General features: G+C 40.9%; 1 protein-coding gene across 5 annotated transcripts in view; it reads right to left on the bottom strand.

Annotated features, from left to right (window-relative positions):
- fam20cb (FAM20C golgi associated secretory pathway kinase b) overlaps positions 1 to 27,185 on the bottom strand; it is a 90,790-nt gene that overhangs the window by 50,213 nt on the left and 13,392 nt on the right. For 2 of the 5 annotated variants that reach the window (XM_058062241.1, XM_058062245.1), the window contains 4 exons: positions 13,735 to 13,883; positions 7,857 to 7,956; positions 7,355 to 7,414; positions 2,326 to 2,383 (listed from right to left, as the gene is read on the bottom strand). The gene's annotated coding sequence lies outside the window, so the exon portion shown is untranslated. Of the gene's footprint in view, positions 1 to 2,325; positions 2,384 to 4,651; positions 4,817 to 7,354; positions 7,415 to 7,856; positions 7,957 to 13,734; positions 13,884 to 27,185 lie in introns of all 5 variants that reach the window. The other 3 variants (XM_058062243.1, XM_058062246.1, XM_058062242.1) reach the window with 2 other exon arrangements.

Below are 27,185 nucleotides of genomic sequence, written 5' to 3'. Positions count from 1 at the left end.
ACAAGATTTATATCCCGGATTCTTCCACGGTGAGATAGCACAACACAGGAGAGAGAGAGAGATTCACGGCTGCACGCTTGCATGGAATTCCTACTGGATTGACACAAGTCACCGTAAAGGGTTCATTCAAGTCAACGTGACAAGGACTTTGCTTTGGCTATTCTGATTAGCATGGAACACAGCATCTTTACATCCATGATGGACGGTATGATTTACCATCTAGGTCAGGGGTGGGCAAACTACGGCCCGGGGGCCACATGCGGCCCACCAAACGTTTGAATCCGGCCCGCCAGTTGCTTTTAAGTATTTCAACTTTTAACATACCAGCTGGCAACATGACTTTCAAGTCAGATGTCTTATTCAGTAAAAAAAAAAAAAAAAAAAAAATCGTAGTTTGATGTGGTCTGATGTTTAAAGTGCTCCTGAAAAAAGGAAACAAGAACATATAGCTGATAGTATGACAATTAAAATTAGACAAATAATTCAAGGCGTAAAATTATTAAAATTATTTTAAAAAATATAAAAAATATTAAAAATTATTAAAATTATTTTAAAAAATATAAAAAATATAAAAAATATTAAAAATATTAAAAAATATTAAAAAATATTAAAAAATATTAAAAAATTATTTAAAATATTTTAAAAATATTTTAAAAGTATTAAAAATCATTAAAATTATTAAAATTATAAGTGTAAAATCATGTGTGTTAAATATATGTTCTGGCCCCCCGCACAATTTTGTTAACTCAATGCGGCCCATGAGTCAAAAAGTTTGCCCACCCCTGATCTAGGTTGTACATTTGTACTAATTATACCAAAAATATTAGCCAGTCTTATGAAAAACACTTTTTATTGTTAAACATACGGCCTCCGAATTTAAGTGGGGTATGTTCAATCCATTAGTGGGAATCCGCCCTTGGCATGACCAGGCTTTAGTGGAATAACCATCGCTAATTTCTATCACTTGAGCAGCTGCATCGGGTACAGAAGATTTGAATTGATATTACAGATAACAATGGCCTCTGTTGACCCCAATAAGCCCGGCATCGCTCCCGCTCTCTCTCCTCATCCCCTCCTCTCCTCGCCTCGGCTGCTCTTTGACAAAGCAGACGTGCCGACACACACATTTCAACTGTCATAATAATCACTTCCTAAAAACACACAGCGCCTTTTGAGGCTTCCTGCAAATTGCTCTAAGCCACTCCCAGAGGATCTTCTCTTCTGTTCACCACTCAACAGCTTGTAGTTCTTCTTTATTTACTTCCTTATAGCATTTGAGTGGAGGGATGTTGCTTTTTGTTGGTTCAATTATCACTTGTGCGGTATGTGCTTTAAATTGCAATATTTACGGTATATTAACTAGTGTTCTTCAAGATGATCCCATAGGGCTTTAGACACAATTGCAGTTAAAATAAACTTATATGCTAAAAAGCCATAGCATTTCAGTATGTGGAATCAAACTATGGAATGGATTGAGTAAGGACCTCAAACAATGCACAACGATGAGCCAATTCAAGAAACAATACAAGCAGTTGATGTTTGCTAAATACAAGGATGAAGAGTCTTGAACCAGTCATGATGTGCTATATATATCACTATATTGACACTTACTATGGTACCCATTATGTCATTGGATGCTCATATCACCTCCTACTTCGGTACGGGACAAAAAAAAAAAACTTAAATAAAATAAAAAAAAAAAAAAAAATTTTAGGAAAAAAATATTAGGAAAGCAGGAAGTGAACAAATGTAACAGTTACTGATTGTAAAAGTACCAGATGGAGGGGTAGGATTTAATAAGCTTTGCTTCTTCCTACTCCTTTTGGACATGTGGAACTGTGAACTGATTATGGGATGCATTCAATTGTAATCTGATGCATGTTCAAATGAAATAAAACCATTACTTTTACCAAATACCTTGTTGAAGTTTGATAGCATCTGTCCTGTGAATACAAAACATGTAGTGGGCAGAGTCCACTGTAAAGACCCACTTACCTTCCACTCCTCCTACTGTAAGCTACAAATAGCTCCTTGCCTGCTATTAGAAGGCTTCGCGGAATAACTCAGCCGTTTAGTATTTTACTCTACTGAAAGAATGAATGACCAACAGAAATGAAGGCACATAAATCCGAAGGCTCGGAAGTACACAATAAGAATGTCTGGTCCTGCTGTTAAAAGCGGGTCTATATCAGGATGTTATTGAAAAGTTTTCCCCCGCAGGAGCCCGTCTGCCCTCATGGTGTTATCAGACTGTGGAAGTGACACAATAACCTTGGGCTTATTTGTGAGAAAGTCTGGGAAGCCATCGGTCACGACTGCACTCACCCAGGCGATGTCTGGTCCCCCGTGACTTGGTCCCATACCTCGGAACTGAGCCGCACGCCTAAAGGGAGGGGAAGAAGAGTGTTGTTAAAATGTGGGGCTTGTGTGTGTGGTTGCACCCAAACAGAAGCCCGTGCTGTGTTTGTCCTCGTGGCTGCTCTTTAATCCTAAAATGAAACCTTCATGCCGGGGCGACTTTAATGAAGGCTGCTTGAATATTTGGCTGGTTTATTTTAACGTGCGGTTCTGTTGACCGCTAGACCGCCCCGTCACCGCGTGCACAGATATAGCCGGGACCCTCATTACCCAGCATGCATATGTGATGAATTAGAACATTCGATTTCATGCCAATATCTGACTTACAAGAACTGCCATTTGGATATTATAAAAAAACATCTTATCTGTATGCTTTAATGCTTTTATGGATACCATCTCACAAAAATCAACATTTATAAGTGCAGCTGAAAAGGAATTTATGAGGGAAAAGCCTCATAGTGATGACTTGGAACAACCAAATGCCCCGCAGAGGCATGACTGCGCTGCCAAATGCAGTGGGAGTGGAGCACTAAATCTCACTGAAATCTCTGAGAGCTGAAAAGGGAGACACATCCAGCAGTCATTAAGTCATAATGATAGAGAAAGAGGAATATCTCCAAAAAATTTGACTGGAGGCCAAGGCCATTAGGAGATGATATATGACGCCGTCCCACGGTGGATCTTTAGTCATTGTGTCTAATATGCAGCGTACACCTACCTTATTAAGGCTGACTTTGCAACTATATTTTTATATTTATATTAAACGTGTCTAACTTGATGACTTTATCTTTGAGTCTCTCCTCAATTCATTCAATTTGACAGGTGGACTTATGATTAAGAGCAGCTGTTAGTGGTTTTGCCTGCATTGTACGCTAGGGTGCATCAAATTTGAATGGGAAATTTTTAATTTGGCTGGCATTCCATTTTTTTTCTAATGAACATAAAAACATCTTTTGCAAAGTTTTGAGGAAATCCATTGAGATTTAGGGGTGCCACCTCACACATAAACTTTTGTAAAAATTTAGGAAAATGTGCAATTTCTAATGTGCAATTGCCAAAAAGTTGACCTGGAAATGTTGAGTACAATGAACTTCTACACAGCATCATTTTCTATAGGGTTATCAAAAGGGGGCCCAGACCAAAGACCAAGGTGAGACTGCTAGTCTGAAAGGAACTAGTTGTTGAGGGCAGCATCTTATCTGCACAGTGCATAAAATAATAAATGGAATAAAGTATCAGATTATGTAGGACTACAGTACCACTCTCAATAAATATGAGGCGTCAGTAATACTGTCTACTCTATATTACTGTTGTTGATGTTATGCTTGCTCAGCTATTAGCTAACTGTCATTAGAAATGAGCACTAAATACCTATAAATATGACTACAAATCATTCAAATTACAAAGACAAAAGCACAAATTTGCTAGTAATATGTAACAGGAGTATAAATACCAACAAAAACATAAAGATCACCTCAGATCTCCATGGCGACCATTGAACAGATGTATGGTGGCACCCCTAAATAATCATGTATTGGAAAAATATTTTGTATGTGTTGTTTCTACATATATTGGAACACTTTTAGTACCCAGCCATATCATTCATTCATTTTCTACCGCTTATCCTCACAAAGGTCGCGGGGGTGCTGGAGCCTATCCCAGCTGTCTTCGTTAATAGTTATCCTCCCTAGCCGTGTGGACTGGTGGCCAGCCAATCACAGGACACATATAGACAAACAACCATTCACACTCACATTCATACCTATGGACAATTTGGAGTGGCTAATTAACCTAGAATGTTTTTGGAATGTGGGAGGAAACCGGAGTACCCGGAGAAAACCCACGCATGCACGGGGAGAACATGCAAACTCCACACAGAGATGGCCGAGGGTGGAATTGAACCCTGGTCTCCTAGCTGTGAGGTCTGCGCGCTAACCACTCGTCCGTGCCGTCCCCAGCCATATCAAAATTCAATAATTGTGTTTTTTGATGCACCCTACTGTAGCTTAGGACTCATTCAAAGGGCCCAAACAGTGATGTGATGTGACAATGGGTATTTCAAAAGCATCATTACCAGACCGTATCATATATCTTGTGTCATACAGTCAAATTCTGTTAATGTGATGACTTAGCAAGATATTAAATAAACACTACGATCACATATATGGCGTGTAGTGGGATCACACAACCAACGGGAAAAGGCAAATGACTTTGCCAAACGCAGGTGTCTGCTCTTCGTACATAATTTAAGCATTATCAAGGTTCAGCTGCTCTGCATTAATGACACAATAACCTGGCGCCCCAATGTGCACGGAGGTGATAAACGCCGCTTGCAGCCTTCCGCCTCGTATCGCTTCATCCTCTCTCCGCCTCCTGTCTCCGCTCGTCGCCACTGTGGCGTGTCAACAAAGTCCCCATCAATGTCAGCCGCAAGAAGCACAAAAGTGTCTGCTTGAACCTGCGGTGGGTAGGAAAGACAGGACAGTGCTTGGTAACATGGCAGCTTTTCTACGACAAGTCACTCCGGCGCTCTGACGGCCAAAAGTGGCAGGTCAAAGTTAGATTTAAGTCCATCCATTGTTCAGTCGACTTCCTTAAACAGACCGGTGCAGAATCTGAAAGATCTAGTAAGCTTTCTGTGTTGGTTATTGTGTGTAGCTGCTCTATAGGAGTGGACAACTCAATCCAAATGAGCATAATAGGTCCCCTTTAAGAAAGACACACAGAACGGCAACACAGCACAGCAAAAAGGCCACAAGAAATGGAAAAGACAAAGGTTGCATTTGTATCAACAGTATAAGACGGCCATCTATATTCACACCCATCAAAAGGTCAAACCATTGTCCTGACATTCTCCAAACATCTGGACCGCATATCCCCTCACCTGTTTTGGAAATGTTAGGCAAACGGAGAGGATAACCGGACAGAGGCCGCTCTGTTGCTAAAGTGTAGCTCCGGTGTGGAGTTTCAAGGAGATTGCAAGCGGCTTGACCTTTTTAACGTGAGCCTCAGTGTGAGGGACTTTTCCCCCTCAGGGTGGAAAAAAAAAAAAAAAGGTGTGTCTGCTGTTTCTTTAGGAGCTTTATTCAATAGAAAGCCAATGAAAGCAGGCGCTGCTGTTTTTATTCCCATTTCTTTGGCAAATGTCAGGAAAAATAGCGATGGGGTCTGACCTTAATCCATCCATCCATTTGCAATCTCAGTGAGGAAATATTTCTTTATGATTGTACATGAATGGTTCTCAGCGTGCAGCTGCAGCAGATAGAACAAGTTGAATAGCCAATGTTAAATGCCACTTCTAATGTAAAGATGTGCCTTTACATTGTGGGGGCGGTATTCACAATTTTCAATTGAAATTGAAGTTTTAAAACTTATTTTCTTATAAGTGAATACACTATATGACACATCTTTTCAAGAGACAATACTATAGAAGGGAAACTTGATGTATTTTAAAGCAGTCAGTGTCCAGCTTGTCTGATTTATTGTTATATTTTAACTATGAAAATGAGTGGGCTGCACGGTGGTCGAGTGGTTAGCGCGCAGGCCTCACAGCTAAGAGACCGGAGTTCAAGTCTCTGGAATCTCTGTGTGGAGTTTGCATGTTCTCCCACATTCCAAAAACACGCTAAGTTAATTGAATGAAATTTCATCCAATTAACCTAGCATGTTGTGGGAGGAAACATGCTAGGTTAATTTTCATTCAATTTTCATTCAAACTCCACACAGAGATGGCCGAGGGTGGAATTGAACCCGGGTCTCCTAGCTGTGAAGCATTGCACGCTAACCACTCAACCACCGTGTAGCCCTGTTTTTTGGTTTGTTCACTGTGAGTGTGAATGGTTGTTTGTCTATATGTGCCCTGTGATTGGCTGGCCACCAGTCCAGGGTGTACCCCGCCTCTCGCCCCAAGACAGCTGGGATAGGCTCCAGCACCCTCCGCGACCCTCGTGAGGATAAGCGGTAGAAAATGAATGAATGAATGAAAATGAGTCATTATTGTCTAAATAACTGGTAAATAAGTCAGCACCAACATTAATCTTTCATGGTCTGGGGCTGCATGAGTGCTACCAGCACTGGGGAGCTGCGGTTCATTGAGGGAAACGTTAATTCAAACAACTTCCACATGACAGATTGGAATTTTAGTTTGGTTTATATCTGGTTCTGCCACTTGAATTATATGTAAATGTATTACTAAATATGTAATTATCGATTATTGCTGGTTGGTATTGTTCACAAATGTTCCTTTCCTGTGACGTCCTTGCATCAGGAGGACCTGCCACCATCCTGGGTTTATGTTAAGCCAAATCATAGCCGAGATTTATGGATTCTTTTATTAAAACATACTTACTGTAGTGTCCCACTGGGATTTGAAACGAGCCGGATGGGGCTCTGTTAAATCCTGGTTCCATGGTGTGTAAAACATCGATTTAATCTTCATGTTTTTCAGGCCTTTTTTTTTTGCTAAATTTGACCATGCTTTGATATTTTAATGGAAGTAAATTCTTCCATCATGATTCTATTCATCATAATTTAAAATAAGCATTTTACAAGGGAGATGCTGATGTTTTTAGAATCTTCGGATTTTAAAAAGTGATGCTATTAAGAGTATATGGGACAGTCATATTGCTGCGTGATATGAGCCATGACACAAGCATGCTTTTATGTCAAAACTTTATAGGATTGTTGGCAGCTATGAAGTTGATAGAAGATATGATCAGTGAAATAAAATATAATAGGAGTATTATTGCCTCATAGAAACTATAGTGTATAGTACTTGGATAATGTTTGCATGCATACACTTACATGCCATATTACTATAACTGTATTCATGCTTCCTGTCTTTGCAGTGGAAACAATGCAAACCTGCAGATATCTTCTCAAAGATCATCTATTTAGATTGGAAACGGTTAGGTGAAATGTAAATTCCGTGGTATGGTGATGATACAATGAACCTTGGATTGATTGATGATTTAATCTCTGCGATCGGCTGGCTTACCCGTTCAGGGTGTCGCCCCACCTCTTGCCCAGAGTCAGCTGGGGTGGGCTCCACCTGATCCTAGTGAGGACAAATGGTAAAGAAAATAGATGCATAATTTAATCTTGGATATTGAGGAAAATCAAGGACACAACAACCTGACAGGCTGTGATATTTACTGTAATTGCATTTCATCCTGGAATCATTATTGGTGTGTTGTTTGCAAAATACATTTTATGCTACGCAAATAATATTGACAAGGTACAAGAACCTCGGAAATCCATTACATGCGGTAATTAGCATGGAAAGTGCCTTGAACGTCTTCTGTTTTGCTTCTGATACAAAATGAATGGAAGGATGGACATTATTATTTATTTATATAGCAAAAACAGCCCGAAAGCAGTGACTTTGTGGGGCCATGAATGTGGGTGAGTGCCACTGTATTTGAACTCCTTAGTATGACGAAGTGGACACAAATGCAAACTCCAAAAACAACAACAAAAATATTTCAATAAATGAATACCTGTCTAAGAGTGTCGGTCCAAAAGCCCTCCCTCCTCCTTCCAGGCTTCCTTTTCTGGATGTCATTCCAGCAATGACGAGGGCGTGATTTGGCATTGAGTCTGCAAGAAATAACTCATTAGTTGGAAGTGTCAACATGTTTCTGCAGCTGCATTCGGGATAATACTGTATACTTAAAACGAGTCTGTTGTGAAATTAAAAGTCAACGCGGCAATTTGAATGGCATCTTGCAAAATATGTCGCCATGCTTGATTGAGTTATTCATCGCCTAAAGCAGACAAATATCCGTGACAAATATTGAAAGATTTCCTTTCTATTTGTACATTAAAAAAACATGAAATGTTCTCATTTAAATTATGTCTTTTTTTTGTATTTAGTGTTTGAAAGATAGCAGTGATGTTCATTACTGAAATATCGGCATCATTATTAGCCAGCCAGTACATCTGACAGACTGGAATCCCTCCTTTATCACGATGAACTGGTCCCAGACTCAACCATTATGAATTTCCATGAAGTAAGATCCATTAATATAACAATAAAAAAAGAATCAAAATGAAGTATAAACTGAACATTTTCATAGTTATGACAGAAAACCCTTGATTGAGCTTGAATGAAAATTGAATGAAATTAACCTAGCATGTTTCCTCCCACATTCCAAAAAGAATGCTTGGTTAACTGGATGAAATTTCATCCAATTAATTTGATTAATTAACTGGATTAATTAATTGAAATTTCCTAGCATGTTTCCTCCCACATTCCAAAAAAATGCTAGGTTAACTGGATGAAATTTCATCCAATTAATTTGATTAATTAACTGGATTAATTAATTGGATGAAATTTGATCCAATTAACCTAGCATGTTTTTGGAATGTGGGAGGAAACATGCCAGGAAATTTCATCCAATTAATTAATCCAATTAATTAATCCAATTAATTGGATGAAATTTCATCCAATTAACCTAGCATGTTTTTGGAATGTGGGAGGAAACCAGAGTACCCGAAGAAAACCCACGCATGCACGGGGAGAACATGCAAACTCCACACAGAGATGGCCGAGGGTGGAATTGAACCCGGGTCTCCTAGCTGTGAGGTCTGCACGCTAACCACTCGACCACCGTGCAGCCCTGATTTAGGTTTGTTAATTTAAAAATAAGTGCCTGACAGAAAACCCTCGATTGTGTCATCAATCCGTTCAAGAAGATCTGACGCTAACTGAAACGGATGCTAACCGCATGTACATTTACTCCAAACATGTCAACACATCACATTTTTATTCATTTACAATTACTTCCACAGGCTGAAAACTAATCAAATTGCATAAAAAATACATAGAAATGATGAATGAAATGGATCATTTGTCTTGACGTGACTGTTCCCGAAGACCCGCTGTGACTGCGAGACACCACACTGACACTACCTTTCTCTTTTGCCGGTAATCTGTTCAATTCCAGTGTTTCTCACCTTAATAACCCTAAGACAAAGAAAGTTGCCATTGTTGGCATTTTGATAAAGAAGACGAGCAACACTAAATGACAAAACAGGAAGGTTGTGTCCATGCGGTGTCTTGCTGCCACATCGTCTTTGGGAACAGTAGTCTTAAATGAAGCTAACAGAAGTGCAAAAGAACCGATTCTGTTCAACCCAAATGGCTTCATGGTGACGTGACTACATGCACAGTGTAAACAGAGAAGACAGTTGACTTTGTCGTCGGTTTGACAGGTCCTGTAAGAAGTTGGCAAACATGTTTTTAGGAAGGATCATTTTCATGGGACCTTGTACTGAAACTAATCAACCATATCATTAAAATTATCCAAATTGTCAAGTCCAGTTGTTCTTACTATGACAGGTCGGTAAAAGAAAACCCACATTGATTTGTAACACAGAAAGCAAACTATAAGTTGGTGCCAAAGACTGCTTCCTTCCTCTTTTGACTTTTGTACAAAGATGGATTGAGTCCTGTACTTCACAAAGAATAAAAGGTTTGGAGAATAAAGCTGGCTTTAATGGAGAAGCTGGCCATCTGCAGGAGATTTAATCCTGAAAGTGGAGAAGAATAGACACGACACGAGACCAGAAGGGATGAATATATTCATCTGAAGCAAAGACGACATGTTTGAGAGCTGTTGGACATCAACAAAGACGAGCGTAACTTAATTATGAGACACAATAGAGCCCAGAGTTAGGCGCTTGAGCTTGTCTCTCATCATTAAAGTCATCACGCTGAAAGCACACCGTGTTAATTCAACGTGCCGGTGCAAATTGTTGCCATATGGGCCACATTCTGCAGTCGAGGTTGTACCATCCGGACAGGAATTTATTTCACAAGGAGCGTCACTCGATCGCACGGCCGACATGAGAAATACAATCTTTCATTTATCTCACTGTGCTCTCATTAAGTGTGCTTGGCTTTAAAGACGCTCCCTAGAGCCCTAATAGCTGCAATTAGCAAGAGGACGCCTCTGTCGCACACACACACTCACACACACACACACACATACAGCTTGTCAAATTGTAGCCTGGCAGCACCGAGTGAGAATAAGATGGAGGCGGCGTGAGGAGGCAGCCATTCTTGTGCCGTTCCTAATAACGTTGGGCTGTGAGTGCCAGCCTTGATTTCATTGGCTGTCACCGTGAGCACTACAGGGGCCTGGATTAGCACCGAGGGGAGGGGGCGAGTGGAAGCGAGAGGAGAAGGAAGGACAAACTTGTTATAAATGAAGGTCCGTTTTAATAAAGGATGCTTAAAAGTACCTCCATTAGTGGCACTTGAGACACTTTATCCATTCAAATGTAACCTCGGCCTTTTAGTAGATAAACAATTAGCTTTGTAAAGGCCGGCAGCGCAGATTTTCCTTCTTTTTTTCCTTTCTTAGTTGAGTTAATCCTCATTTCACAAAGTGAAATACAAACACAATGAGCCAACCACTGGTAGAGCCACTGTTGGCAACCTTTCAGTAAGAAAAGTAGTGATTGGCTACTGAGACTTGCATATAATTTGCATATGTTTTGTAAAATTCATTAGTTTAGAACTACAAATAAACTAGATTTTTGGTTCATTTATTCATTCATTTTCTACCGCTTATCCTCACGAGGGTAGCGGGGGGTGCTGGAGCCTATCCCAGCTGTCTTCGGGCGAGAGGCGGGGTACACCCTGGACTGGTGGCCAGCCAATCACAGGGCACATATAGACAAACAACCATTCACACTCACAGTGAACAAACCAAAAATCAGGCCTGCACGGTGGTCGAGTGGTTAGCGCGCAGACCTCACAGCTAGGAGACCCGGGTTCAATTCCACCCTTGGCCATCTCTGTGTGGAGTTTGAATGAAAATTTAATTAAATTAACCTAGCATGTTTTTGGAAACATGCTAGGTTAATTGGATGAAATTTCATCCAATTAATTAATGCAATTAATTAATCTAATTAATTAACCTAGCATGTTTTTGGAATGTGGGAGGAAACCGGAGTACCCGGAGAAAACCCACACATGCACGGGGAGAACATGCAAACGCCACACAGAGATGGCCGAGGGTGGAATTGAACCCGGGTCTCCTAGCTGTGAGGCCTACGTGCTAACCACTAGACCACCGTGCAGCCCTGATTTTTGGTTTGTTAATTAAAAAAATAAGTGCCTCTCCAAGTTCAGCGCCACAATATGCTGCCGGCTTATGACTGACTGCCTTTGGGCAAGGCACACCTGTCAACAGCATCCGCTACTGCTCAGTGAAAACACTTCGGGCTTTCACTTTTAAGTCCCCAAATACCAGAAAACTCCCCGAAGACGCCAGAAAAAGTCACTAAATTTGTGACTCGTCTGAATTTTGAGAAAATATGTCATCAATGCGGGTTGGAATGTTGCCAGATGTAGCAACTAAATCGCCAAGTTGGCAACACAGGCCCCAGCGAAACTAAATTAAACGGAAGCCTGTTAAATTGCTTCGCCAACTTTAGCGGCCATGTTGAGAACAGAACGAACGAGCGAGACCGGCTGTAATCTTCCGGTGACTGTCTTATTATCAGCCTTGCCATCTCAGAGCCGAGAGTTCGATCCCCAGGGTGAAGGCGCAGCTCGAGCTGAGAGACAGACGGCTAATCTGACAAAGCAGACAGACAGGTAGACAGGCAGAGTGTGAGCTCAGGCAGGTAGACAGTCGGGGGCGGCTTTCCACATGCGCTCCGATGTCCCCAAGCAGCTCCAGATATTGCCGCTCCACTGAACAGCATAATGACTGACTCTTCTTCTTCTTCTTCTTCTACGACTCCTACTACTTTTTCTTCTTCACACGGACGAGCTGACGTGAAAATTTACTCTTTGCTTTGATATATTTTTTTAAAGAACACACAGGTTCTGTTATAGAACTAAAGGAATGGTTTTCAGTTATGACAATGCAGGGGGTGTCCAAATATCTTCCACAAAAAAAATATATTTTTACATTTTTGCCTTTTGCTCTATGTTTTACTTTTTAAAACGTGACATGGACCAAAACAAAACAAGCTATGGGTCGCAAATGGCCCCCAGGCCGCACTTTGAACACCAATGAAAAAGCACAAGTATCAAACCCAAGGCCCGCCACATCCCGCAAAAGCCCTTTTTTTTGTACCGCTTATCCTCACGACGGCCCCAGTAGGCTGGAGCCTATCCCAGCTGTCTTTGACTGATCACCAGCCAATCACAGGCCACCGCCGAACAACCATTAACAGTCATAGTCACACCTGTGGGCAATTTACAGTCTCTTATTAACCTTGCATGCGTATTTTTTACCATGTGGGAGGAAAACCAGGAGTACCCGGAGAGAACTCATGCACACACAGGAAGAACATGGGAATAATAATAATAATAATAATAATAATAATAACATATTCCAAGTACTTTTTGTACATGAATGTCTGCATGTCAAATCTCACTTTCCTTCACTTGTCATTTGAAAAGCAAGTTATCCATCAATTTGTAACCAACTGAGGTTATATTTATATTCATATTCATATATATTGACAGTTATAAAGAAGTCCCCTGAATGAACAGGAATATACAAAAAGACCAAAAACTGCCATGTTTACCTATTATCATGTAAGCCTAGCCTAAATGCCTGCAAGGCCCAGGGAGAGGTGGTGCGGTCTAAGTAAACAGCCTAAGGGTGAGGTGGGCTTGCTAAACATACAAGGAAGGTATAGAATCTTTTATTTGAACAGCGTCTTCGGTATCAAAGCCACGGTAACCTGCATGGGTGGAGGAACAGACGTTCCCACACGCATTTGGTGGAGACAACACCATAATATTTCCTGGAGCAAACCAGCTTCCTGGTTTGAATTAGATTACATTTGTGCACAAATATAGTCCATCTACCCCCCCCCGCCCGTCCCCTCCATCTTTCAGCTATCCTGATAATTCAAGAGGAAATGATATCATCTGGAGCAATGATGCAGACTGTTGTGTGTGATGGTACGTTTTATTTGCATTGATAGGATGCCAATTAGGCAGCTAATGGATGGGCGGCCTATCATCCGAGGCTAATTAGATGAGCATTTATGCAACAGTAAATTGCAAATTTTTGCCTCTCGTGATGCCAAAATGTGTTGTTGGCCTCAAACCCTCAATCATCATCGCAACGATTCTTAAATATTAGTTAAGGTGTGACATGAATAGACTGCACACTTTTACTTTCATTGTCGGCCATACAGTGAGGCTATTGTGTGATTTATAATACAACAGTCAGCAGACTTTTAATACACTATTCATTAATGTGCTACTTCAGCAGATAGTGCGGTGAAGATAACCTCAAGGCTCTGGCGGCGATGTAACCCCCCCCACCCCCCACCATCCCCCCCAACACTCTTTTGGGAGAGAACCCAAAAAAGACAAGAAAGCAATTATTTCTCTACCTCTGCTCTCATTTTCAGGTGCTGTCTCTCACTCCCAGTGGCTGATGACAAATGGAGGAAGAGAGGACGAGCTGCAGGTGTTGATGATGTTAGCATGATGCTGGGGGGGGCGGCAGATGTGGATGGAGCCCCCTCGGGTGGTTTAAAGGCTGAAATCAGAGGTTAAGGTGTCATTTAGTCGAGAAGACATGACACACTGTGCAACGTTCATTTGTCCATCACGTATTGTCGAGGCAGGACCCGACTGCTTTGGATGCTGCTTTCATGGTGACTCCGTAAAGTTAAAAAAAGTCATTACTCAATCGAGATGCTGAACCAAACTCAGTACCTTAATGGCACCAGAGCATATATACAATATACTATGTACTATACAATATATGTATAGTGTAGTCAACTGCTGGACGTTCGTTTTTTACCTGAACAGACAACGTGAACATGAAGCTAAAATCGCTCGAAAGTTTGGTTGACTGAGTTTGAAAATAATATTCCACAAGTAACGTCTGTACGTAGGATTAAAGACCCACCCCCATTGGATAACGGGTCGTATGACATCACTTTTTGTGTCAAGTTCACATCCTTTTTTCCAATAGACTCCTCCGGTTCTGGTCCCACAGTGAACGCTACAGGACATTGACAACTATTGTTGGTTTAGCATATCGTTTTTCCTGCTGTTCTGCCATTGAACTACTGGATCAATAAAGAGCGTCTAGGTAACATGATCTGCTTGTCTAGATCTAGTAGAATGAGACCGTGTCGTTCTTCTCCAAGACGTCTAAGAAAGCAGAGACAATGACTTCAATGAAAACAAGATTGTCTTTTTTTTTTTTTTTTTTTTTTTTAAGGGCCGAGCTCATCTCACTCTCTCCGCCATCATCTTTCAATCTCTGTCTCTATTTTTTTCTGATTGATACACCCATTTCATGAAGATTTCACGCTCGAGGAATCCCAAATGGGTCGGCTCTCATGACAAACAGATCAATTTTTATAGACTTGAAAGTTGCTGGTCTTGAAAATTGTTTGACCGTCTTCAAGACACTTTGACTTTTTTTTTTTTTTAAATGGCCGTGCTCACTCTGGCCGAGGACTTATTATAAGTCACAGGCTTCAAATTCAACTGCTGTGTTTTTGTGAGGTCATAGCCCATTTATTGTATGGGACTTATATATATTTATGTATATATATATATATATTTGAGTCCTCATACTTTAGCGCATAGGTGTGTGACTTAAGAATAAAGATGATATAGTTCCATTGGGGGCTGCACGGTGGGCGAGTGGTTAGCGTGTAGACCTCACAGCTAGGAGACCAGGGTTCAATTCCACCCTCGGACATCTCTGTGAGTTTGCATGTTCTCCCCGTGCATGCATGTTTTTTTTCCGGTTTCCTCCCACATTCCAAAAACATGCTAGGTTAATTAGCGACTCCAAATTGTCCATAGGTATGAATGTGAGTATGAATGGTTGTTGTCTATATGTGCCCTGTGATTGGCTGGCCACCAGTCCAGGGTGTACCCCGCCTCTCGCTCGAAGACAGCTGGGATAGGCTCCAGCACCCCCGCGACCCTCGTGAGGATAAGCGGTAGAAAATGAATGAATGAACCAAAAATCACGTTTTTTGTAGTTCGAAACCCTCAGATGTGCTAATGCATTTTACAAAACATATGCAAATTATATGAAAGACTGAGCCCGAAGACAGCTGGGATAGGCTCCAGCACCCCCCGCGACCCTCGTGAGGATAAGCGGTACAAAATGAATGAATGAACTAAAAATCAAGTTTTTTGTAGTTCGAAACCCTCAGATGTGCTAATGCATTTTACAAAGCATATGCAAATTATATACAAGACTGAGCCCGACGACAACTGGGATAGGCTCCAGCACCCCCTTTGCGACCCTTGTGAGGATAAGCTGTACAAAATGAATGAATAAATAGTTCCATTGGCTGCCTCATTATTGTCAGAGCACACACCGCTGATTGCAGAAACGACTGGCGGAATAAACATGAATGAATAAGACTAGCGAGCTAAAAAAAAAAGAGGTTGGTTGTGTGCAGAAATTGCAAAGAGAGAAACCGAGGACTACATGACTAGCATGCTGAAGCGATAACGATGATGAAAGAAAACGTGTGACTTGTAATGTAATATGGAAAGAACATCAGGAAGATGAGCTTCTGGGCATCACGGCCGCTACGGTAAAACTTGCTTCTTTCAAATAGTCAAGGCAGCATCACTAGCTAAAGAAGAAAATGCTTTTAATAGAATTGTGTAGAGATATTAAAAAAAAATGTGCGTCTCACACACAATGTCATTAAAATACACATGTATCCAGCGTGCACTCACTTTGCTGTGAGGACATTTTCCCAGCCAGACAGCGACGGCGCTTTGATCACAGCGGGATACCGTCGTGGAGAGGTGAACGCCGCATTTACATCTTCTTCACGGAGCACACAGCAAGGTGAACCTGAATGCTCCATTGTGGGTGGGTTAAAGGCTAACAGGTTTCAGGCCTTTTTTTTATGATTTGATGTGATTTATACTATGCGGGGTCGCTCTGATATTCAGCGCTACTGTGGAGTTTGCACTTTTCTTCTGCTGCAGTAACATTTTCATAGTTGCCTACTCAGGAGTTCTTTATTTAAACAAATACCGCACGGTGTTGTAGAAAGGATACTCAATTTATAGTCAAATAATGTGGAGTTAATGCACATATTTTTTACCCGCGCGCTGTGTGTCTTTTTTTTTTGCAGGCTATTTTATTATGAATGAGGAACGAGAGCGGCTTCGGGAATGTATGCGGTTATTACGGATGACATGGCTTACCAGTCGACTAAATTCCGAGCAGGGGGCCTCTTGAGCGGCCCGCAATGGTGGATCACGCTTAGGAGAGTAATGACTCGTGGCCCGGGGGTGGGAGGATGATGGCGTGGGGGGGGGGTGGAGCGTGAGGGGGGTAAAGACAGTAGGTGGGGAAGGACACATTTTTTTTAGAAATTGTCAAATATGATAATGTTTGTCCTTGTTGGACAATATTTAATATATATAATACAATATATAATATATAATACTCGACACGGCGATCGAGTGGTTAGCGCATAGACCTCACAGCTAGGAGACCGGGGTTCAATTCCACCCTCGGCCATCTCTGTGTGGAGTTTGCATGTTCTCCGTGTGTTTTCTCCGTGTACTCCGGTTTCCTCCCACATTCCAAAAACATGCTAGGTTAATTGGTGACTCCAAATTGTCCATAGGTATGAATGTGAGTGTGAATGGTTGTTTGTCTATATATGCCTTGTGATTGGCTGGCCACCAGTCCAGGGTGTACCCCGCCTCTCGCCCTCAGTCAGCTGGGATAGGCTCCAGCGCCCCCGCGACCCTCGTGAGGAAAAAGCGGTAGAAAATGAATGAATGAATGTATGAATGAAAATAGCATATAACAAAGCCAGCATAACTTCCAAATACGCCCTCTAGTGGCTGTGAGTAGCACAGACGTCAAAGTGATTGGTTAACCAAGTACTAATTTGGTCATGACTTCATTTGCCGAATGCCTGCTTATGTATTTACTAGGAACACCGATAATATCGGAAAATATTTCCTTGGCGAACTACCCAAGTAAAATGCTGAACGAGCGACTTGAAAAACCAGTAAATTTGACAAAAAACCTTGAATTGACGCAAACAGGGATAGCTTAGTTTAGCAGAGCATGCTAGTGTGGCCATGTGTATGGAATTGAGGCCGTATGAGTGTGTTTACACCGTCTTATCGACACTGCAACAGTTTCCAAAATACTGAGCAAAACTAGTCAATTAATGTCACCGAATAGAAAATTAATAGAATTATTTAATTCCGTTCCAAACGTGAGAATATACTGTATGAGAACAGAATAGGATCAGAATCAGAGTGATCTAATTAGACACATGGCAAGTGTTCTCATATGCTATTATATGATTGTTAAATTATTTCATTTTCATCATTTCACATGTCTTGCAGGGAAAAATAGTCTGCACATTTTCTTCCCGGGGGTTTAAATCCCGACACACAGTGATGTGAAGATTCCCTGTTAAAAGTAAAAGAGCTTTCAAAAGACTCACAGATGTTCAACATCATCCTGCAGCACTGAAAAGATCTTCCATACTTGTCTTCTCATAATGTAATGTGATTCATTTCAAGTTATTTTTATGTCAAGCCCCAAGGGCTACTGGGCATGTGCAGTGTTTTTTTTTTGTTTTTTTTTAATATGCATGTGAACGAGCTGACAGCATCTGAGGCTGAGGCGGTGGTCAGTGGTTAGAAACATCTCTCATTACACAGCAAACATCAATATCGGCAGAAGATGAGCTTTCTAATTGATTTTTGCTGCACTAGAAAGATGTGCACACGGGGGGAATTGGGACAAAAAGTCAGGCGATTGTGAATGTTTTAGTCAGGATCGATTGGTTTGCTGTAGAAAGGTGAGAAAAGTGGTATCAGGTTCAAAAAAAAAAAAAAGGCTTGGGCCATTCCAATCCAACAACCTTGCAAAACCCTGCAAAGGACGACTGTAACCATAGTAACAAGCAAATAAAGTGAGAAATCTCAGAATGTTATATATAATGTTATGAGGACAGCTGGGATAGGCTCCAGCACCCCCGCGACCCTTGTGAGGAAAAAGCGGTAGAAAATGAATGAATAAAAAATAAAAATAAAAATAAAAATAAAAATAAAAATAAAAATAAAAATAAAAATAAAAATAAAAATAAAAATAAAAATAAAAATAAAAATAAAAATAAAAATAAAAATAAAAATAAAAATAAAAATAAAAATAAAAATAAAAATAAAAATAAAAACTATATTAGGAAAGCAGGAAGTGAACAAATGTAACAGTTACTGATGGTACCAGATAGAGGGGTAGGATTTAATAAGCTTTAATAATACCCATTATGTCATATCACCTTGTACTTCGGTACGAGGTGCATTATTAAAAAAAAATAATAATAAAAACTTAAACTGTATTATGGAAAGCAGGAAGTGAACAAATGTTACTGATTGTAAAAGTACCACATTTGATGTGGCAACCACATCAAACTGTCTCGTGTTCTGTACACATGCTGCGGACAGACTAAGAAATCGATCAAATCGACAAGCGACTACCGTACTGATATGAATCAATGGAGTCGTCCTTTTACCTGCTCGTGTTAGAACTCTCCTCTAGCGACCGCAAGCGATGCTGGGTCAAGTGGGCAGTATTCCTACGGTGGAGGCTGGGGGAGGCTGGGCTTCAATAAGATGTGGGCTGACACATCAATAATAAATATATGTGATGCTATAAAGCAGTGCTGCAACATGTGCCCTGATTCCTCCCCGTGGTCACCAGTGGATATTATTATTCCACACAAAACCACCATTCTCCATTTCCAAATGATTTTCTGTCTACCATTTTACATCGTGTCTGAAACTCAAGAAGTGGACCATAAATGATGATTTGGTCAATCAATACAGTAATATCATACAGCCGAGGGTCACAAAGTGGGGTTTGTGTACCTTAAGGGGTACGCAGATTGCTGTGAATAAAAATTTAAAAAGGCTTGCCGAATGCTAAAGCAGTCAATTTTCTAATCTAATAAACACTTTATTTCATTATTATGCTCATTTTCAACCCTTTGTTTTGAGATGTGGACTCCTGTAGAGCAGCTACACCGTAACCCGCACAGAAAGCTTTCTAGATCTTCCAAACTCTGCAACTATTCCAGCTTCCTGGAACTATAACTACACTATTACTATTACTATTTCCTTGCATTTCCAAAATGGTCGATTTTAATTTATTCCACCCACAGCCTGCCTGCGGGCACGCCCACTCCGCTGTGATTGGTAACACTCCCAAGTGCTCCGGAGTACTTCCGATCTACTGCCGAACCCCACTTTCTAGTTTTGTCTGTATAGGAGTTGAGGCGAGCTACTTTGGATAGTGGTTGGGAGCTACTGGTAGCTCACGAGCTACTGGTTGAAGACCCCTCAGCGCCAACTGGTTTTCAAACATTTACTCCCGCATGACCGTGTTGGGGGAGAGGTGGCAAGAGGCCGTTTGATTCCTTTGCTCCTCTATTACAGCTGCACTTAATGGCCATGTCACAGTCTATTAACTGCATCCATCTTTGCCTCTGATATATCGCAGCCCATCAGCTTTGAACCAAGACAGATGACTGGCCACCACGAGGCATGCACAGGACATGGCGGAGGGCATACACATCCATGTGGAATACTCAGCACAAACACGTTGCAATATACTTTTACCAAACACGGAACACATTCATCTTTCTGTCCTTCGCTCTAACAAGGCGGTGACAGCCGGCGGCGTCGCATGCAAACATGAACGAAAGCAAGGTGTTTTAATTCAAACATGTCAGCAACACGACAGATATGCTACGTAGCCGCTGATGTGTTTATGCGTATGATTGATTGTGCACACTGGTAGCTGTGTGGAAAAAAGCTACTGTATTGTCGCCGACAGCCTGATGTGCTGTTTCTCCGATTACAATGTTATTATAAGAAAAAACAACAACAGCTATCATCATCCATTATTTATTATAAAACTACACGGCCAAGTCAACAGGAAGACATTTCGTCGTCATTAGCAATTGTAAACAAATGTGGCTTTGTTAGCCAGTAAGGTCGCGAGAGAGAGCTCATCTGCTTACAGACTGCCCATATAAGGAATTCCACACCTCTGTGACATCACAAAGGAACAGTTTTGCCACGCCTTTTGAAACGGAGTGTTTTGAGCCATCCCAAACTTCTTCCAGGATCTACTTCCAAACACGCAGACCTGATTATCTGAAACCTTGGCATCGTTTAACACAAGAATACAATATTGCATGCACAAGAATCTATCCCAAGTACTCCGAAACACACATTCAATATTTCTGACCTCATAACATTTCAAAACATGTTTATATTTATACTATTTTTTGTGTGTGGTCTCAAAGGTCCTCCTTGAAAATGTTCTGATGCAGGCTATGTTTCATTTACTGTATTTATTTTTATTATTTTTATTTTTTTATAACTATAAGTCGCACTTTTTTTTCATAGGTTGGCTGTTCCTGCCACTTATACTCCAGAGCGACTTATAAATGAAAAAAAATATATGTTTATTTTTCATGTAGCTGAATAAGCATTGTGTTAGCATATCTTACACCTATTCAGCATGCTCTCTATTCTTTTATTATTAGAACTTGCCTTCCGAGATGACGTAATGTCTGTTTTGGTCAAGTAGTTGTAGTTGTCAAGTAGTACCCGCAAAAAATGTGACTTATACTCCAGTGCGACTTATGTATGTTTTTTTTTCCTAATTATGCATGTTAGGCCTTGTGCGACTTAGTATACTCCGGAGCGACTTATAGTCCAGATAGTACGGTATTTTGTGGAATAAGCCAATAAGTAAGTGGTTGGTGTTCCACTATTTTAAAATCCCATCATCTACAAATGTAATGGAGCTCAGCATTGTCCATGTTGCAAGAACAATAAGGCAAGAAGAAACATGGAAGCAAAATGCTCATTTTCAACAAGCCGGAGACAAATTTAGCCAATCAGTGATCATTACGAGGAAGTACTATTCCAACTTTCCACCAAAGCCATGAAGCTGGTGTAATTTATCATTAGTTTGAACATGCCACATCCAATCTGCATGATCTGCTGGTCTGGTGTGAATGTACATTTGACATGAATAAAGAGCATAATGGGATTACTTGTGATAGCAGCGGTGCCTTCAAACGAGCCTCTCTGAGAACGGTTTCTCCTTTCTAATTCCCTGGTGGCTCTCGTTTTTTTAGGCCTCACCATCACCGCTATACTCTTTCAAAACGTGTGAAGCCTAATCAATATGGCGTGGCGCTACGGCTGCACAGCACACGAGGAAGGATTTCAACTGTGGGGAGATAAACCACAGAGGAGCGCTCCTCCATCTTTCTGGCAATACGTAGATACCTAAATGACTCTAACCTAATTGGCAACGTGAACATCTGACAGCGCCACACAGAAAGAGGACGGGACCCAGAGGCTAATAGTCAGTCAAAGCTGTTTTATTTTACGCTTCCTCATCCTTGCTGTCATCGGCATTGCCCTCATAAAGATTTATTAAAAGCTAATTAAGCTAAAAAACAATGAAATCACTCATGTCAGCCTGCACTGCATACACCCTCGGCGAGGAGATTGGACACGAAATAAAGAAATAAATACAAATCTGTCCCTTTCCTATTAATGAAGACAAGTTTGAAGGCACGTTTCGCTCCAATTTAATTTGTATTAATTCTCTGTCAGTTCCCATTACCCCCATTATTAAGCTGCAAAACAAGCACAACACGGCAGCTGACCTTTTCCAGTTGAGCTTTTCTATTGTTCAGCAACTAACCGGCTATTTTTTATTGTTTATGTGTTACTTTTATTCCATTCCTGTTCTTATTCCATTATCTGCTGACCAATCAACTTCAATGTTTTCATGTTTTGTTCCTCCCTTTTAGCTACCTGGCAGTGCGGTTGGTACCAGGGATACCACTTTATCATGTCTAATACTGATACTGCAATGCGGTATATTGGACAATACAACATTTGGCTGCATGTACAGTCAAAACTCGGTTTCATATTATTGTTTTTTTGTCTGAAATGTTCACTCTTTGGTTGAATATTTCTTGTAACAAACTACTCATTTTGCTTTGTACCATATCGTTCCGCAAAAAGTGCTGACTCACTGTGCATTTTTAGAGTGTGACTGTAAATAACCCGACTTAAAACAATTAAAAAACAATAAAATGGCGTATTGTGGCGCACACTAGTCCTTAAGGACCACACAGTTCTTTGACAGGAGCATTTGCTATTAAAAAAACCTCCCGACAAGTTTGTCAACCCATTGGAAATTGCAAAAGATCCTACAACTAAACTCATCTGACAGCAACCTAACACCCAAACTAATAAATATACAAACATGTAGCAACATGTAAAAGTTTTCCCATAATGCATTTTGACTCAGCAAAGCATTTCATTGGAGCACAAGAAAATTAGAAAATGTATGGATGAAGCTGCAACGCTGCCGCTGTCCTCCAGAGGGAACCAGAGGAGCCCACAGGGAGGCTGATGTTGTTGCAGCTGTGGTGTGGTGGTTTTAAAGTGAATTAGTGGTTATTATCATTATTGTTATTATACAGCGGTTACCCCTTCCTTTTCAACATTGTTAAACATGCAATTCATTCATTCATGAAAACAAGGTCAAAAATCTTTAAAAAAGTATTTGCACTTGCACTGAACACAACGCAGTAACATAAGCGAAACATAACATAAGCATGCGATCTGGCTAGTAATGTAGGTGATCAGCATGGCCATGGCATTCTTTTAATCCTCGTTATTATAATTGGGTGTCCTGAAATGAATGTTTAATTACCTGAAGTTGCTTTATGATATGAAAAATGAGACTCCAGCAACTTTCTTTTATGTTTACAAGTCTTTTTGCTGACCGTGCAGATTCCGAGCAGGACAGCAATGAAGATAAATAGTGCTAGACAACTTGATCTATTGCTTTACTATCATATCCAACTAGGATGGTGATGTGCTTTTTTAATATATTATTTCAAAGACGGAAGACATTTTGACATGTAGAGTACATACTGTATGTGAACTGCGACCTGTGCCCCGCCTCTCACCCACATTTTTGACATGTGGCTCAATGTGTTGATTTTTAAAGATCAGGGTTGAAATTGCCGAACAGCTGGCTGGACCACATCAATATTATAAATCTTTGTATCTGACAGCCTGTTCATTTGAGGGCCTTCCATAAGTTGTTCCTGAAAGGTGAACAGGAATAATGGCTACCTGACTGACTGAATGCGTGCTTGCGCCGCCGCTGCATTTGTCAATAGCTACACGTCAGCCGGAAGGTGACTCTCACACTCCCAATCCCCTCACAAGTCAGGTAAAGCGTCTTTTAGGACACCTAATGTGCCATGAGATTCAAGTTAAAGTCCCATACCTGTTCCCATAAGTCATGACAGACATTCAAGGTGAAAAGCTGTGTGATAATCGGGAGCGAGGGAAGCGGCCACAGCCGGAGCCAAAATGGATCTTACACTTACGGAAGAAAAAAATTGCATGGATGGCTTTTTTTTTTTTTACTTAAAATATGCTTTGTAAAGCATTTGTTGGGACTAGCAGATGCATTTCTTACTGGGATCATGTTCAGTAAAGCATCTTCCCCTCTGTGCTTTGGCTATAAATATTCACACCCACAACCCACGGGTCACGTTGGGTGCCAGCAAGGCAGCGCTTATTCAAACAGTGTTTTGCAAAAGGTTGATACAGGTCGTGTTGACTGAGTGACCCCACTGCCTTTCTCATTTCTTCTCTACATAAGATGTAAATGTTCCCTGCAAGCTCGCCTTTAAGCCCCCCCGGCCCCCCGCCCTCGCATCTTTACCCTCTGCAACCTTCTGCAACACGCCGCTGAAAGGATGAAGGGTGGCTTTAAAAGCCATGCTTTTTCAACATGGCCATTTTCCAACTTTGCCACACGGCTCTCTTCGGATGAATAACTTTTCTATGAGAAAAAGTGCAAATGTGACGGCAGCTGTACTTATACATACATTCATATACGGCAGTGAAAGTTAAAATGATTTCATTCTGATGAATCCGGATGAAACTGGGTTTGACTCTACAGATTCTGATCCTGAAAACATTCATTCATTCATTTTCTACCGCTTTTCCTCACAAAGGGTTGCAAGGGGTGCTGGAGTCTATCCCAGCTGTCTTCAGGCGAGAGGCTGTGTACACCCTGGACAGGTGGCCAGCCAATCACAGGGCACATATAGACAAACAACCATTCACACTCACATTCAGGAGAGATGTTCCAGTAATCCTTAAAGGGACCAAAATGCTTAAAGCAAAATGCTGTATTACATGTTGTTGTCTCCTTTTATCTGTTTTAATATCTTTAGAACACACAGAAAAGAGAGATATAATGTCCATGTCACACCCTGGACTGGTGGCCAGCCAAAAAAAAAAAACACATTTATTAAAAACAGAAAAATATCGAAAACTTTGGTTCCGATTTTCTACAATAAAAGCTCTGATAAAACATTCCACTGTTCTCAAATATCTTAATTTTTATTTTTCTACACAAAATAAGTGCAGATAAATAAAAAAATAAATAAAAGATAAATAAAGAATAAATAAAATCAATCAATCAGTAATAAATAAATAAATAAATATAATAATAATAAAACGGCAAATAATAAAAACTTAAGAAACCACATATAGTTGGTGGGTAGACAAATTATTATTTTCAGATTAAAATGAACAAAGCATTATTAGAGCCCTGTAGACATGACAAAACACGACTATAATCACATTTATACTCTTTTTATTTACAACATATTGCGCAACTGCAGCGTCTTGAGACACATGCTAACTCACAAACTAGAGAGCTAGCGACCTAAACGGTAGCCTGCAAGTTATTTCCTTTAAACTTAAATAGCCAAAAACTTACCACTTCCACACGGATAGGGAGGATAACTATTAACAGTTATTTAACCTTTAACATGAACATTAATCAAATGTGATAATTTTTTCTGGGTACATGATACCATACAGCATCCATATCAAACTAACATTAAACTTTCATATCAAGGCGGGGGCCTCAAACTAGTGTCCGCGTGTTTGAGACCCCTGCTCGAGACGTATCTCGGAAAGTCGAATTCCTGGTGCGTCGGTTGTTATATTGGCACATAATTCACAGCGACTGTACGCATGTCATGAATCCATAAGTGTCCCTAGTTTTGGTAGCTGGAGCAAGGTGACCCCCCCGGCTGTGTTCTTAATCATCAAGTGGCGTGAATGAGGTTACGACTGGAAATTGGTTGGACTCTGAAGTGAATCCATTATGGCGTCTCCTCGACCCTCCTCCCTGCCCCTTTTTTTTTTTTGTTTCTCGTCCACGCAATTTTACATCTCACTCGCTGCGCTCGCCTCCCTTCGTCCTCTTTGTCATTCACTTTTTTCTCCCACATCTGTCATGTGACGGCTACCTCAGCAAATTGATAATAGGATTTATAGAAATAGGGCCCTCTTTAAATTGAAGCGCTTATTTTATTGAGGGGTTATTCCACTTCTTTCCTGGTCTATTTGATTCTAAAGAGCTAGAATCTGGCCGGTATCATATTATTATTTCACAATTGTTGCAAAGTAGTTTTTTTTTTGTTTTTTTTTGCAGAGCTGCTTGAGGCTGAAAGATCCCGACAGTCGCCTCACACAGGGCGAGCTTTGCTTTCACCACAAACACTTGTTGGTTCATTAGGAGACTGACAGTTGTGTGCCTTGTTAGGCTGATTAAACCACCACGTGTAATTAGGGGCTTGTATTACGGCTCGTTTACAGGCCCTGCGGCACGGCACAGATGAAGGATACACTGCAGGCGATGATGTTTTCATCCCGCAGCAACTCATAATAATACGAAGCCAGGCAGCAGCCATCATCATATGGAGAGTCAAAAGTAAGTCACTTTTTTCCCCAAAAGCCTGGAAGAGTACTCATTCACACTGTTTTTGTTTTGCTCATCACGCGTGTCAATACACTCTCGTAATTAGAAAGAGTAAAACAATCTAACAACCAATCAAATGAAGCAATCAAGCAAATGCAACTAATTATAACATGGGAAGCGGAATAGAAACTTAAGGTAGGTAGTCATTTGTTCTCTAATTGTGACAACAGTAAGGTCAAAAGGACACAAAGAATGAAGCAACCTAAACACAGCCTCATTCACCCCCCCCCCCCCAATTAAAGCAAGAATAATATTTGGTGCTTGATGATAAAATCCTCATGCAAATATGATGTGTTTCAAAAGTATCAAGCAAAAACAACGACAACAATTAGAGCTCGTTTTCGCTGGCATAAAATGTAAGATACTGGTTCATCGTCTTAAAATGGTCTCCGAGTGATGATGTGCTCCACACAGCAACAAGTTTGCTGGCTCATTATGTCCACGGTATGGAATAAGTTCCAATTTCACCTTCAGATTATACATGCAAATGATATTTGCATATTTGGAAGTGAGCCTTGAAAGAAGTTTGGGATGGCTCAAAACGCTCGGTTTTCAGAGGGCGTTGCAAAACTGTTCCTTTGTGATGTCACAGAGGAGCGGGCTTCCTTATGGGCGGGGCTACACAAGCTCTGCTTCTCTGTTTACAAGCTCAGGCAGGTGTTATTGGAGCTTTGTCAACTGCATTTCACACGGGATTGTTTTGCCCAACGGTGCTTCTGACAAAGTGTGTCCGACAATGAGTGCTCCCTATCAGGATTGCGAGGTTGGAGGTAAACCCACACGTCCGGCTCCTGAGCTCCAGCGCACCAGTGGTGGCTACGTTACCACTCGGAGTTCATACAAGGTAAGTCAGGGGTCTCCAACCAGTCGCTCATGAGCTGCCAGTAGCTCCTAAACACTTTTCAA

This window comes from Doryrhamphus excisus, chromosome 22 (genome assembly GCF_030265055.1).
Source record: "Doryrhamphus excisus isolate RoL2022-K1 chromosome 22, RoL_Dexc_1.0, whole genome shotgun sequence".
Classification (NCBI taxonomy): domain Eukaryota; kingdom Metazoa; phylum Chordata; class Actinopteri; order Syngnathiformes; family Syngnathidae; genus Doryrhamphus; species Doryrhamphus excisus.
Note: the sequence above shows the minus strand (reverse complement) of the source record. Positions and strands in the feature narration are given on the sequence as shown.